We start from the raw sequence: 13,288 nt of genomic DNA, 5'->3' as shown, positions 1-13,288 counted from the left end.
ATTTAGTCACCGGGTTGTTTCCCAGGCTGAACTGAACATTTCAAAGATTCTCATATATTCCTGTCTTGGTTCTATTGCTGTGAAGAGATGCCATGACCACAGCAACTCTTATAAAAAGATGGCATTGAATTGGGGATTGCTTTGCATTCAGAGGTTTAGTCTGTTATCGTTAAGGTGGGGAGCATGGCCAGCACGCAGGCAGATATACGTGGTGCTGGAGAGGTAGCTGAGCTTTCCACATCTGGATCAGGAGGCAGCAGGAAGAAAGAATGAGGCTTTGGACCTAGCCTGTGCTTCCCCAGCGATACATTGCCTCCAATAAGGCCATACTACTTCAATAAGACTACACCTCCTAATAGTGCCACTCCTCGGTGACCATGCATTCAAATACGTGTCGTTCTTCTTCAAGCCACCACACCTTCTTTGACCATTTCTGTCAAAAATTATTGTTGAGCCGGAGGTGGTGGCACACACCTTTAATCCCAGCACTCGGGAGATAGAGGCAGGAGGATCTCTGTGAGTTCGAGGCTAGCCTGGTTTACAAGAGCTAGTTCCAGGACAGGCTCCAAAAGCTACAGAGAATCCTTGTCTCAAAAAAAAGAAGGAAAGAAAATATTGTCAAGTTCTGTGATGTGTCTATTTTATTTTAATGGAAACGAAGTCATTTTGCTAATTGGATCCTCCAATTTTGAAATATTTAAATATAGATCTGTGATTAATTCTCTAATTAGGTGTCCAAAATTGCAATGTTTTAACCTAAATTTTTACTGCTAGAATGTATTTGTCAATTTGACATTAATATTTATGTCAAATTGACCTGTAGTATCCCCTTTTCTTTATAAATTCTCTTTTTAAAATCAATATAATGTTAACATCATAAAAATAATTCGGGGTAATGCTCCCTTTTTAATAGCATGGACTCTCTGAACAAGTTGTGTTTAGCTGCATAGAAATAGAGGCCCAAAACTGTCCTGTTTGTCTTTTTTTTTTGAACATTGTTTTGTTTAAAACATCTGTGATTTCAGCTAAGGGGCTGGGTATAGTATATGTTTTTATATAAAAGATATCCTTCTCTTCCAGGTTTTCAAATGTAATCCCACAGAGCTAAAGGGATTTCCTTGTGATTCCTGTCTGCCTGGTATCTCTCCACTAACATTTATTCAGCATTTTGTGCCTTGTTTGATTAGTTTATCTGAGCATCTTACCAACTCTATTGTGTCTTAAAGAACTTTTTATCAAAACAAAGAAAAACTGATTCTTGTCCAATCTTATTTGCACCAAGTGCTGGCAGAGTGTGGAGCAGCCCACTTCTCATTCACTGCTGGCAACGACTGTCAGGTCCAGAAGAAACTAATTCCCAAACTCCAAAAGGCAGACCAAATAGAAAGAAATGGGCTCAGCCTGGACTATAGGAGGACTTCTAGCAATTAGATGAAAGACACAGAAATTGGAAAAGTCAGTTTCCCTCCACCAAAAGGAGTCATTTCCCTTACCTCTGGCAGAAGGGACATATGGCTACCATGGTACCTATTAGTATACCAAAGTTCATGTTAGCCTCCAAGGTCCGTCAATGTCACAAGTACCTGTTACACATTTCAAAGTGCATGCTAGCATCCTGCCCTTCTCACCTCCTTTGCTACCCTCAACTCCAGACAGATTGAAGGCTTCCCTTCACACAGCTACTCATTCTTCTTATAACCCTGTTATTCTCACTGCTCTCTCTCGCTCTCTCTCTCTCTCTCTCATATATATATATATATATATATATATATATATATATATATGCTCCTTGCTCCTCTCGCTAAATTCTTCCCTCTCTTTCCTTTATTCCCTGATGTTCTCCCCTCTCTCACAGACAGCCCTGGCCATATCCAGTCTACTGGCCATGTTCAGTGTACTTCTTTCTCTCTCTGCTCTGGACTCTTCCAGATGCCTCTGGCTTTACTCTCTCACACATAAAACCTTCCCCTTAACCATACCATGGAGCTTCCATACCATCATTTTATACGGTGACACAGCCACTTTTCAAGTCAGATTAGAAGCTAACACAACACTAAATCTACTCTGGCGTGTCATAGATCCAACAACTGAGTTCTGGTGGAGTTGCCAAAGAAATCAGAACCTTTCAACTACTCCAAAACTTTCGCAGAGATGTTTTAAACAGCTGTACTTACAATTGCAAAAACACGAGCAAAACCAAGGTGATTTTTATTAGCTACGTGGGTTAACAAACAAGGCTCCCCCAGAGGATGGAATGGTTTTTGGTGCTAAGAAAACAAACCAGCCATCAAGCCATGAGAAGACACAAAGGAAACATAACTGCATATTACTAGTGAAAGAAGCTAATCTGGCAAGTCTGTATACTGTGTGATTATAACTATATTACATCCTGGAAAACAGTTGCTATGACAGCAATAAAAGATCAGGGATAAAAGGAGAGAATAGGAGCATAGAAAGATATTGAACACAGAGGAGACAGAAGTGATGGTCCTCATGCCTCCAGCTCCCCAGTGCTGCCATTATAGGTGCTATGAATTCCATAGAAGTTTAAATAGTGAAAATACTCTGATATTATAACAATGTACTCATGCCATTATACATTGATTGAAATCCTTAGGCCACAGAGTAGAATATACAGCATCAAGAGTGAATACTGGTGAGTTGTGTTGATTATTGGTCTCTGCAGGTTCGTCTAGTAGAATAAATGCATTTCTTTGGTGGAAAATGTTGGTAACAGAAGGGGCTATATATGTATATGTGAGGGCAGAAGGTTTATCGGAAATCTTTCATCTTCATAATTCTCTTATCAACCTAAAAACTGTTCTAAAAATTAAGTCTACGAAATAAAAATATAAACTTATTGGTGATGCACCAACCACTAAGCCTGACCTCCTGTGTAATTTTACAGAGAGAGTGCACACACGGGTACAAGCCATATGCTTGTGAGTGGAGCCCTCTTTTCACCTGGTACAATACTGTAAAGCTTGTCTCTCGGAAGTACACAAATGTGACCCTTCCACAGCATCTTTTCATCAGTGTACTCAAAGCTAACCTGTCATTTCCTACCCCATTTGTATGTATAGATGTTACATACATATACTTGCAAGAGACCTTCTCAGAAAATGTGTATTAAGTTATAACTTTGATGCATTCTAGAAGTTCCTGGGGACTCTCAATTAGGGCTCCTCTAGATTAGGTCAGCCTGTGGGCTTGTCTGAGGGAGATTACCTTAACTGGGTTGAAGTGGAGTGGAAGGTCCACCTCAGATATGAGTGGCACCATTTCATGGGCTGGGCTCAGAACTAAGTAAAAGGAGATGGGGGAGGAGAGAGACAAGTGAAGGAAGAAGGGAAGGAGAGAGAGAGGGAGGGAGGGAGGGAGGGAGGGAGGGAAAGCAGAACACAAGCTAAGTACAAGCACACATGCCTTAGCTCATTGCTCTCTGGTGTGGATATAGAAGCGTCCCTATCACCCCGACTCCCCACGATGACAGACTAACCTAGAACTGGGAGCTTCTCCCTTCAGTTGCTTTTTTCAAGGCAATAAGAAATGAGGCACGGGGCACTCACGTGTTTCTACCAATGTACACCAGCATCTGTAGATCTGCCTTATTGTGAGGACATACTCTAAGGTCCTCAAATGAGCGTCGGTAGCAACATTTAGTTAGCAATAGGAAGACATAAACATTGAGTGGCTCTCATCCTTGTATAGAGATATACCTCTATATTTATCTTTAAAAAGTAAATAAAAAACAAAAAGTCCACCATTTTTTTTCTGATGAATTCACCAAAAATCATAGTAATTTAACTGATTTTTAAGGTTCACAGATATTTATAGACTTTTATTTATTTGTTTAAAGATTTATTTATTATGTATACAACATTCTGCCTCAATGTATGCCCGCATGCCAGAGCAGGGTGCCAGATCTCATTACAGATGGTTGTGAGCCACCATGTGGTTGCTGGGAATTGAACTCAGGACCTCTGGAAGAGCAGACAATGCTCTTAACCTCTGAGCCATCTCTCCAGCCCATTTATAGACTTTTAAATAGGAGAGCAAATGACCATTAAGATGGCAGGGTAAATATTATCAGCAGGAATTTACGAGCACAAAGAGAGCAGTTTGAAAGTTTTGCTTTCCAAATTTTGCTCCATTTAGTTCAGGACATCTCCCATCCACTTTACCTTATTGTGCTTTAAAACATCCCCTGGTTGTTTTGTGAAATACTGAAGGTTACTGAATATATAACTTATTTTTGCAAATCAAATGTTTCTTTAAAATTCAACAAATTTTCAATGAGGTTTAATTAGGCAGAGAAGTGATTCAGAACTCATTTTAAAACATGCATGATAATTAGGGAACATCAAAGAGTATTGTCACATTCTAAACTGTAAACAACTGACTCTTAATGATTTAACGAATTCCGAATATCACCAGAGAGACAGAGAGCCGAAGCCTGTCATCTTGAAGGCAAGTGTGTGCTAAGCTAACAAGCCCTCATCTCAAAAAGTACTTGTACCAGTTATTGCATTTGCCATTGCAAAGGTCAAAGTTCATGCATTTTTAAAACTTATTTTAAAATTTATTTTTAAAATTATCTTTTCTTATTTTACATGCCAAATTCATTTCCCACCCCTCCTCCTGCTCCCTCCAACTTTCCTCCATCCCACCCTCAATTCACTCTGCAGAGAGGGTAAGTCTTCCCATGGGGAGTCAACATGCTTTGAGGAAGGACCAAGGTCCTCCCCACTATATCTAGGCTGAGCAAGGTATCCCTCTAGAGATCATGGGTTCCAAAAAGCCAGTACACGCAGTAGGGATAAATACTGGTCTCACTGCCAGTGGCCCCACAGTCTGCCCCAGCCACACAATTGTCACCCACATTCAGAGGGCCTAGTTTGGTCCTAGGCTGGTTCCCTCACTGTCAGGCTGGAGTTGGAAAGCTTCCATTAGCTCAGATATCCCCATCATGGTCTAGATGCACCTCAGCCGAAGAATGGATAAAGAAAATGTAGTACATTTACACAATGGATTACTACACAGTGATTAAAAACAATAACATCTTGAAATTTGCATGAAAAAAACATTTTGAGTGAGTTAACTCAGACCCAGAAAGATGACGATGGTATGTACGCACACATAGATGATGGATACTAGCTGTAAAGCAAAGGATAAGGAGCCTATAGTCCATGACCCCAGGGAAGCTAAGTAATAAGAAGAACACTAAAAGAAACATACAAAGATCCCCCCGGGGAAGGGGAAATAGAGAAGATCTCCTGAGAAAATTGGGAGTGTGGGGGTGGGGGGAGAGGGGAAGGTGGAAGGAGAAGAGGAGCGGGGAGGAGAACTTGAGGGAATGGTATGATGGAGATGGGGGAGAGACAGAGATGGAGAACAAGGAAAGAGATATTTTCATTGAGGGAGCCATTATGGGGCTAACAAGAAACTTGGCACTAGAGAAATTCCCAGGAATTCATAAGGATGAAATCCTAAGTAAGACCCTAAGCAATAGTAGAGAAGGTGCCCAAACTGGCCTTGCCCTGTAGTCAGATTGACGACTATCTTAAATGTCACCATAGAAACTACATCCAGCAACTGATGGAAGCAAATGCAGAGAACCACAGTAGAGCATGGGACTGAACTCCCAAAGTCCAGTCAAACGGAGGGAGGAGGGAGAATATGGAGCTGAGAAGACCTCAGTAAATGAGTACACTCGGCCAATGTCATAAAGGTAACCAACAGAACTAGGAAGCAGTTTTCTTGGCTTACAAGCTAGATCACTCTAGTCTCCATTTAACTTTATCTGTATTAGTATATGCAAAAGCACCCACAAGAGTTGCCATGGTCATGGTGTTGCTTCACGGCAATAGAAACCCTAAGTAAGACACTCATGATAAGAAAATGCGAGAGATCCTTTCTCCACTGAGCTTGTAGGACATGGAGAGTCCGAATCTCACAAGGCATCACTGTCCTGAGCTTCATGTATGTAGGTGGGTCTTCTTTCTATGTGTTGCTTTCATTGGTTAATTAATAAAGAAATTGCTTGGCTTGATAGGTCAGAACATAGGTGAATGGAGTAGACAGAACAGAATGCTGGGAAGAAGGGAAGTGAGTCAGACACCATGATTCTTCGACCCAAGACAGATGTAGGCTAGAATCTTTCCCCGGTAAGCCACCACCTCATGGTGCTACACAGATTATTAGAAATGGGTTAATCAAGATGTGAGAATTAGCCAATAAGAGGCTAGAACTAATGGGCCAGGCAGTGTTTAAATGAATATAGTTTGTGTGTTGTTATTTTGGGGCATAAGCTAGCCAGGCAGCTAGGAGTCAGGCAGGAAAGCAGCCCGCAGCTCCTTCTACATGAGCTCAGCCACACTTCAATTGCAATTATCATTTTCAACACTGGTGCTTCCCTTAGAGATCTTTTTGTTCTCTGTGTATCCCCTGGCTGTCCTAGAAGTCACTCTATAGAACAAGCTGGCCCCGAACTCAGAGATCCACCTGCCTTTGCCTCATATGTGCTGGGATTAAAGACATGCACCACCATACCCAGTCTTTTATAGTCTCTAATATGTGTAATCACTACCGAGGCTAATAGCACATGCGTTTTAGAATTGGACAGCCATAGCTTGGAAAGGGCCATCAACCCAAAGCTACACACACTGACCCTGAACGAGCAGAGGTGGAACCCATTAGTCTAGTGCTCTAGACTAATGCTCTACTGCTCAAACAGCAGGCACTCTGAATTCTGCAAGTTCCACATATTGATTTTTCTGAGAATTCTGAGGTCACTTTAGAAGGGAGACCCTTCATGGAAGCTTCGGTAACTTAAATATGTGAAATCATAACCTGTTTTCTTGGAAAAGGGAAAGAGTAGCATCCAAACATCCCATGGAAGTGCCTGTGCCTGTGCCGATGGTGTGTACTAGAAGCTTGAACCATACTCAGCTCTTCAGCTTGATTGTTGCAGTCCTTGTCATGGGGATGAGGGAACTACCAAATAAAATATCTAAAATTGAATACATCTGGAAAGAAGTACTCCCAAACTATTAATGGCCTCCGGGTGGTTGTGTGAGCAGTTATCTGACTGTATTTTCTCTGCTTACATAGTCTACATTTCCTACAGTAATTCTTTTATAATAAGAAATTATATAATTTATCTATAACTGAGTATAATCCCCAGCCTATTAGGAAGGGAAATTAAGTCAAACTTTCCGGATGCTTAGATGGAAAATACTTATAACGCCCTTTAAAAGGAAGAGTCCAGGTTTTCCTGTGTGTGGGGGGGGGGGGTATGTATACATGTGTGTATGATGATGCTCTTGGGGACTGGAAGATGGTGAAAGATCTCTTGAAGCTGGTGCATAGGCCTTGTGAGCAGCCCTGGCATGTAGGTGAGATCTGATTTATAGTCCTCATAATTGCGCTATAAAGGTTCTTAAGCACCTAGCCATCTCTCCAGCCCCAACATTCCTTTACACATCTCAATCTATAAGTAAGCTGAAAAATTGGTTCACAAATTTTTCTTATAACAAATCTATATAAAGTAGATAGTCGGTTCCAGTCAGTACTTGTGGGTAGACACAAACAAAGAAGTATCCATGAGACAACAAATATTTATTTGGAGAAAAACTCACTATAAGGATAGAGAGCCACGGTCCTCTGTGGGCGCTGGAAGCTGCGAACCAAACTCTGACCATCACCCAAGAGCGCAAGCATGATTTCCAGCTGTACTTTTCAGTCCACACATAGTACCTCAGACCATGCCCTAGTGGACCAGTATCTAAAAGGCTATTGGCTGAATCAATTCCTACAATGTCTCCCCCTTTTGTCTAAATAAGAGTATTCTAAACCTAATAGAAAACTATATACAATAAGAACAAATATCAAGTATTGTCCAGGAAAAAGAAAGGGCAAAAGCATACACAAAAATAAAACCACAACCAACATGAACAACGTCAAGCAAGAAACACATGTTAAAAGTCCAGTCTAAGGTAATTAGAAATAACAGAGATTATTTCAATAGTTGTCCTATCCTGAAAAGCCTATGTCTTATACTAAAAATGTCTTAGCTAAGTTATAAGAAGGAAGTAGCTATGACCACTAAGTCTTTAACATCATCAAAGACCTGAGAAGGAAATAAATAATACCTCAGTAAACAGGAAGTACAACCAAGTGACTTCTAAAGGCACAAAAAATGACAGAGACAGATGACTACCTGGGTAAACACCCAAAGTCTTATTTGCAACAAAGGAGCAACCAACTTTGGCTAAGACCTAGAGTAACTGAGAGACCAGTTTCAGAAGCAGTCAAAAGACTGTCCTACCCTGTCTTGGCAAGGTTCGTCACTCATTTTTGCCTGTATTGGGCTTGTCCAGTTTGGACAGCATGCATATTATCAGTAGTAGAAGCAAGGGCAGGTTTTTGCCCAAAGGCCAATGTGCCAAGAAAAAAACAAGCTCCAAGTGGAGTGTCTTCAGTGCCCAACATTCTCTCAGGAATAAATTAGTACTGCCAGGAGCAATTGTGTATCACATCAACAGAATCCTGAGTTATTTGACTGCCATATTCTACAGTTCTTTGAAGTTTTTGAAGATTGCCTATCTATGCGAAATATATCTCTGTGCATCTAGAGAACCTGACTAGCCTAACTATAAGTATGGTAACATGGATGACTATTGACCTGTAATTCACTTATATAGCTTTAAGACTAAGACTTCTTTATAAAAATAAACAATCTTTAAACAGATGTGCAGTCAATGAGGACAATGACCTGGAAAAGTAAACAATGTATATATAAGTATCTTGATCAGAGGTAGAAATGTATAGTGAAGTATGATAAATTATCCTAAAATTCATCAATATGCAAAATATGTTAAGCAGAGGTAGAAACACACACACACACAAACATATATATAAAACAGCAAAATAACTTTACATTTGTATACAAATGTTGTAAACAGAAATAGGAGCATACTCAAATGTAACAAATATAATTTGAATTGTATCAATATATAAATTATCTTAGGAATACAAAGATAATTTTACATATGTATCAATATACAAGAATCTATATCAATTTAAATTGTCTATATCTCATAGCTCACAAGTAGATATACTAATCTACCTATTATCCCATCCCATACATTCCCCATTCTTTTCTTTTTTCTTTTCCAAAAAGAGATTCCTAATCCTACTTCAGTACTGCACCAAGCAAAACTGGTAAAATCCTTGGTAGGTGAGATGGCTCAAGTATTTGCTGCACAAGCAGGAGTATCCAAGTTCAGATCCTCAGCAGCCCTCCACAAACACACACACACACACACACACACACACACACACACACACACACACACACACAAACAGATGTATTAGATTATGTCTGTAACCCCAGCTCTGGGGCAAGAGAAATAGGGAGAAAAAGGGCTCCTAGGAGCTGACTGGACAGCCAGTCTAGCTGAATGGTTACAAGGAGGGACCATGTCTCAAAAAATTAGGGGAAGAATTATTAAGGGAGATATTTGACATTGGCCTTGAGCCTATAAGCACGTGCATATGTGTTGGGAGGAGGCTGCTCGTTCGTGTCCTGGCCACCCAGACTCCCAAAATAACCACTCAGAAACTATATTATTTAAACCACTGCTTGGCCAATCACTTAAGCCGTATTTCTAATTAGCTCTTATATCCTTGGTTAACCCATTTCAATTATTTTGTATTTTACTATGAGGATCGTGGCCTACTGGCAAGGTTCCAGTTGCCAGCTCATGTCTTTCTCCTCTGCCAGCTTCATGCTGTCTCTCTGACTCCTCCTACTCTCTCTATATTTATCTTTTTCAGCCTGGCCAAGAGCAGCTTCTTTATTCATTAACCAATAAAAGTAACACATATACAGAAGGACCTCCCACACCACATATGCTCAAGCACAGCTACATATTTATGTACACACACATGCATACAACATAGCACTCACATACATGTGCACACACGCAATTCTTCCCTTCACTGAAGGTCTTTCCATCATAAAATAATAAACATGCTAAAAATTGCACTAAGTGACACTAAGATCAGAAAAGTATTAAACAGTATTAAATATAGGAAAACAGAGCAGAATAAAGTACTGGGAGTAAGGGCATTTAGGAAGGCTTTAGAAAGGGGTGAGAAGATGACTTCTGGCTAAATTTTGAAGGCAAGACTATTAGATTTTGTTTGTGGGTTGAAAACAGTTGCACAGAAAGCGTCATTGAGAACTCAAAAGCCCATAACTGAGCAGCTAAAATTCTGGAGCTGTGACTGCCAAGACGGAGGAGACTTTGGAAAAGCAAGTTTGAGATGGATGCCATCAGGAATTCAGTTTTGGACATAATAAGTTTGAGGTGTTTGTCCTCTCAAATCTGGGGTGTTAAATTCTCCATTGAGATACTCAGTGGGAGTTCAAAAGAGTGGTTTAATTTAGAGATAACTAAGGAACACGTACATCACACAGAAATCCAAGAGATGAGATTAGCTCTGAAAAACCTGAGTGTATTAGTTATTTTTGTCATTACTGTAATAAAATATCTGATGAAATCAAATGATGAATAAAAGGTTTCTATTTGTGTCATTGTTTGAGGTTACATCATGACAGTCAGGAGCCTGAGGCAGCCATTCAAATTGTACCTTCAGTCAGGAAGCACAGAGAGATGAATGCCAATTCTCAACTTGCTTTTCTCCTTCATCTTTAGTCAGAGATCTCAGCCCAAGGGAAGGTGCTACCCACATTTAGCACAGGCCTTCGCTTTGTTAAACCTTCTGAAAAAATCATCAGAGTTATACCCAAAGGTGTTTTTCCATTGTGATACTACATCCCACCAAGTTGTCAAAATTAACTATTATGCTGTACAAGACTAGATAAATAAGAACAAAAGTTCCATGGCTGAGCCCCAGGAATTACCCAACTCTACGTAGACACTGAGAGTATTCACATGAAAGAGTCTCCTGGGCTCGTGAAGAACATGTCTCAAGACAAGACATTCTCGGTTGCTGGTAACAGTAGCTGTGCCGAAGGCTAATTATTTCTGAGTTTGTTCTAAGCAGTGTTTGTTCCAGAGTATAACCATCCACAACAACCATGCCAGATAAGAAGTACGTTAGAGGCCACGGTATAAAGGAGAAAGAATGGTTGGACACATGGTCCTTAACCAGTAACCCCTTGACTCTAGCTTCCTACATGTGGGAGATGGGAACGATGCCAGTCTCCCCATCCCGTTGCTATGTGGTGCTATGGAAGCAAATCTTACTGTGATTCCTACCAAACAGCCAGCACTTGATAACATCCGTGTGCTCTTGAGTAAATGGAATAGTTCTTAAGGTCAATCTAACAGAGAGCTAGGGCAGTTTCTAATGAATCCTGAATTCTATGAAATTAGCACTTGGTAACTCAATTTCTCATTTTTCTTTCTTTTCCGTGTGTGTGTGTGTGTGTGTGTGTGTGTGTGTGTGTGTGTGTGTGTATTCATGAAGGTGCATGTGTATTCATATGTATATAGAAGACAGAGGTTGACTTCAATAGTTTTCCTCCATTGCTCTCCTCCTTATTTTGTGAAACATAGCCTCTCACTGAACCTGGAGCTTATTGATTTGGGTAGACCAGCTGGCCTTTCTCTTCACCCACCCAGTGTTGGGGCTACAGATGTGTGCCACACCATCCAGATTGTATGTGGGTGATAGCGATCTGACCTCAGATCCTCATCCTTGCACAACAGACACTTTGCTGACTGAACTGTTTCCTGGGTCCTTTGGCCATCTTTATAATTACTCCTTTGCCAACTACAAAAATTAGTGTCTCGCTATATATAATCAGGCTGGCCTGTTATATGTAGCCTGGCCTGCCCTGACCTCAAACTCACAATCCTCCTGCCTCATTCTCTCTTGCTGGGATTGCAGGCAGGTGCAACTGTATTCGGTCTTCTTGTTAAACTTTTAACTCAGTTTCTCCAGCAATAACAACAACTAAAATAATAATATTTTAAAATAACTGCCCTATAGTCCTCAAAGTCTTAATGTCAAGGAAGATTTATGAATGTTTCCATGTTAAAGTTTAGTAAGAGTAAACTAAAAAGTGCATAGTGGCACTTGTAATTCCAGCACTTAAAATGTCAAAATAAGAAAAACAATTGACCCTGGGATTGAGTGTTCAGCCTGGGCAGCATAGGGGGATCTAGCAGAGAGAGGTAGAGAGAACGAGGAAAGCAAGCTAAATACAGCATGTGATCCTGGATAGATCCTCTGTTGCTAAGGAAGAAATCTTATAAGCCCATAATAGTATCAATCAACAAACTTGAAATATGATCCATATATTAGAGTATATATAGTTAATAAGTTGAATGTTCTGAATTAGATAATGGTCTATAAAGTCTAAGTAAATATCCTTGATTTACAAAGAGAAAAATTATATATAGGAGAAGAAAAAGAATGAAATTAATAAAATATTAGAAGTTATTTAATATTGATAAGTGGTATGTAAAATACTTCTGCACTTTTTGCAATAAGATTGAAATGTTTTCAAAATAAAACATGAACTATTTACTCCCCTTTAGTATGTCTTTAACATTATACACAAAGTTTATTTCTCAGATCAGGTTTAGGGCAATTCACTTTTATATGCATTTTATATATTCTTTTTATTCATGGTAAATTTCACAACAAAAAAAAACAAAATAGTAGGAAATGTTTATATTTCAGCATTTATAAATATGACATTTCCAACTTTAGATCTCTGTGCTTCATTAGTTAAAAAAGCATACCGACACACATACACCCCTATGACCATGATGACCACGAACAATGGTGTCTCCTAAAAACTTGAAAGGTAGGACAGCAGACCAGCCCATTATAGAATTTTTAACTATGTAAAGAGGTATTACACTTGTTTATACTGTAGAATATTAATATACCTGTGTGTTTAATTATGTAAAAATGTGTTGTGTTTGCTTTACCTTGCTTGCCTAAGGTACCTGATTAGTCTAATAAAAACCTGGATGGTCAACCGCTAAGTAGGAGAGGGATAGGCAGTGCTGGAGGACAGAGAGAGTAAGTAGGGGGAGAAATCTAAGCAAAGGAGAAAAGAAGAAGCAGAGAACAAGAGAGAAAAAGAGGGGCTTGCCGAGGACCAGAAGCCAGGCAGCCACCAGACAGACAGATACAAGAAGCAGTAAAGAAGGGAAGAAAAAAAGAGAGGAAGGAAGGAAGGAAGGAAGGAAGGAAGGAAGGGAGGGAGGGAGGGAGGGAGGGAGGGAGGGAGGGAGGA

Source organism: Microtus ochrogaster, linkage group LG10 (assembly GCF_000317375.1).
Source record: "Microtus ochrogaster isolate Prairie Vole_2 linkage group LG10, MicOch1.0, whole genome shotgun sequence".
Taxonomy (NCBI): domain Eukaryota; kingdom Metazoa; phylum Chordata; class Mammalia; order Rodentia; family Cricetidae; genus Microtus; species Microtus ochrogaster.
This window is presented reverse-complemented; position numbering follows the sequence as displayed.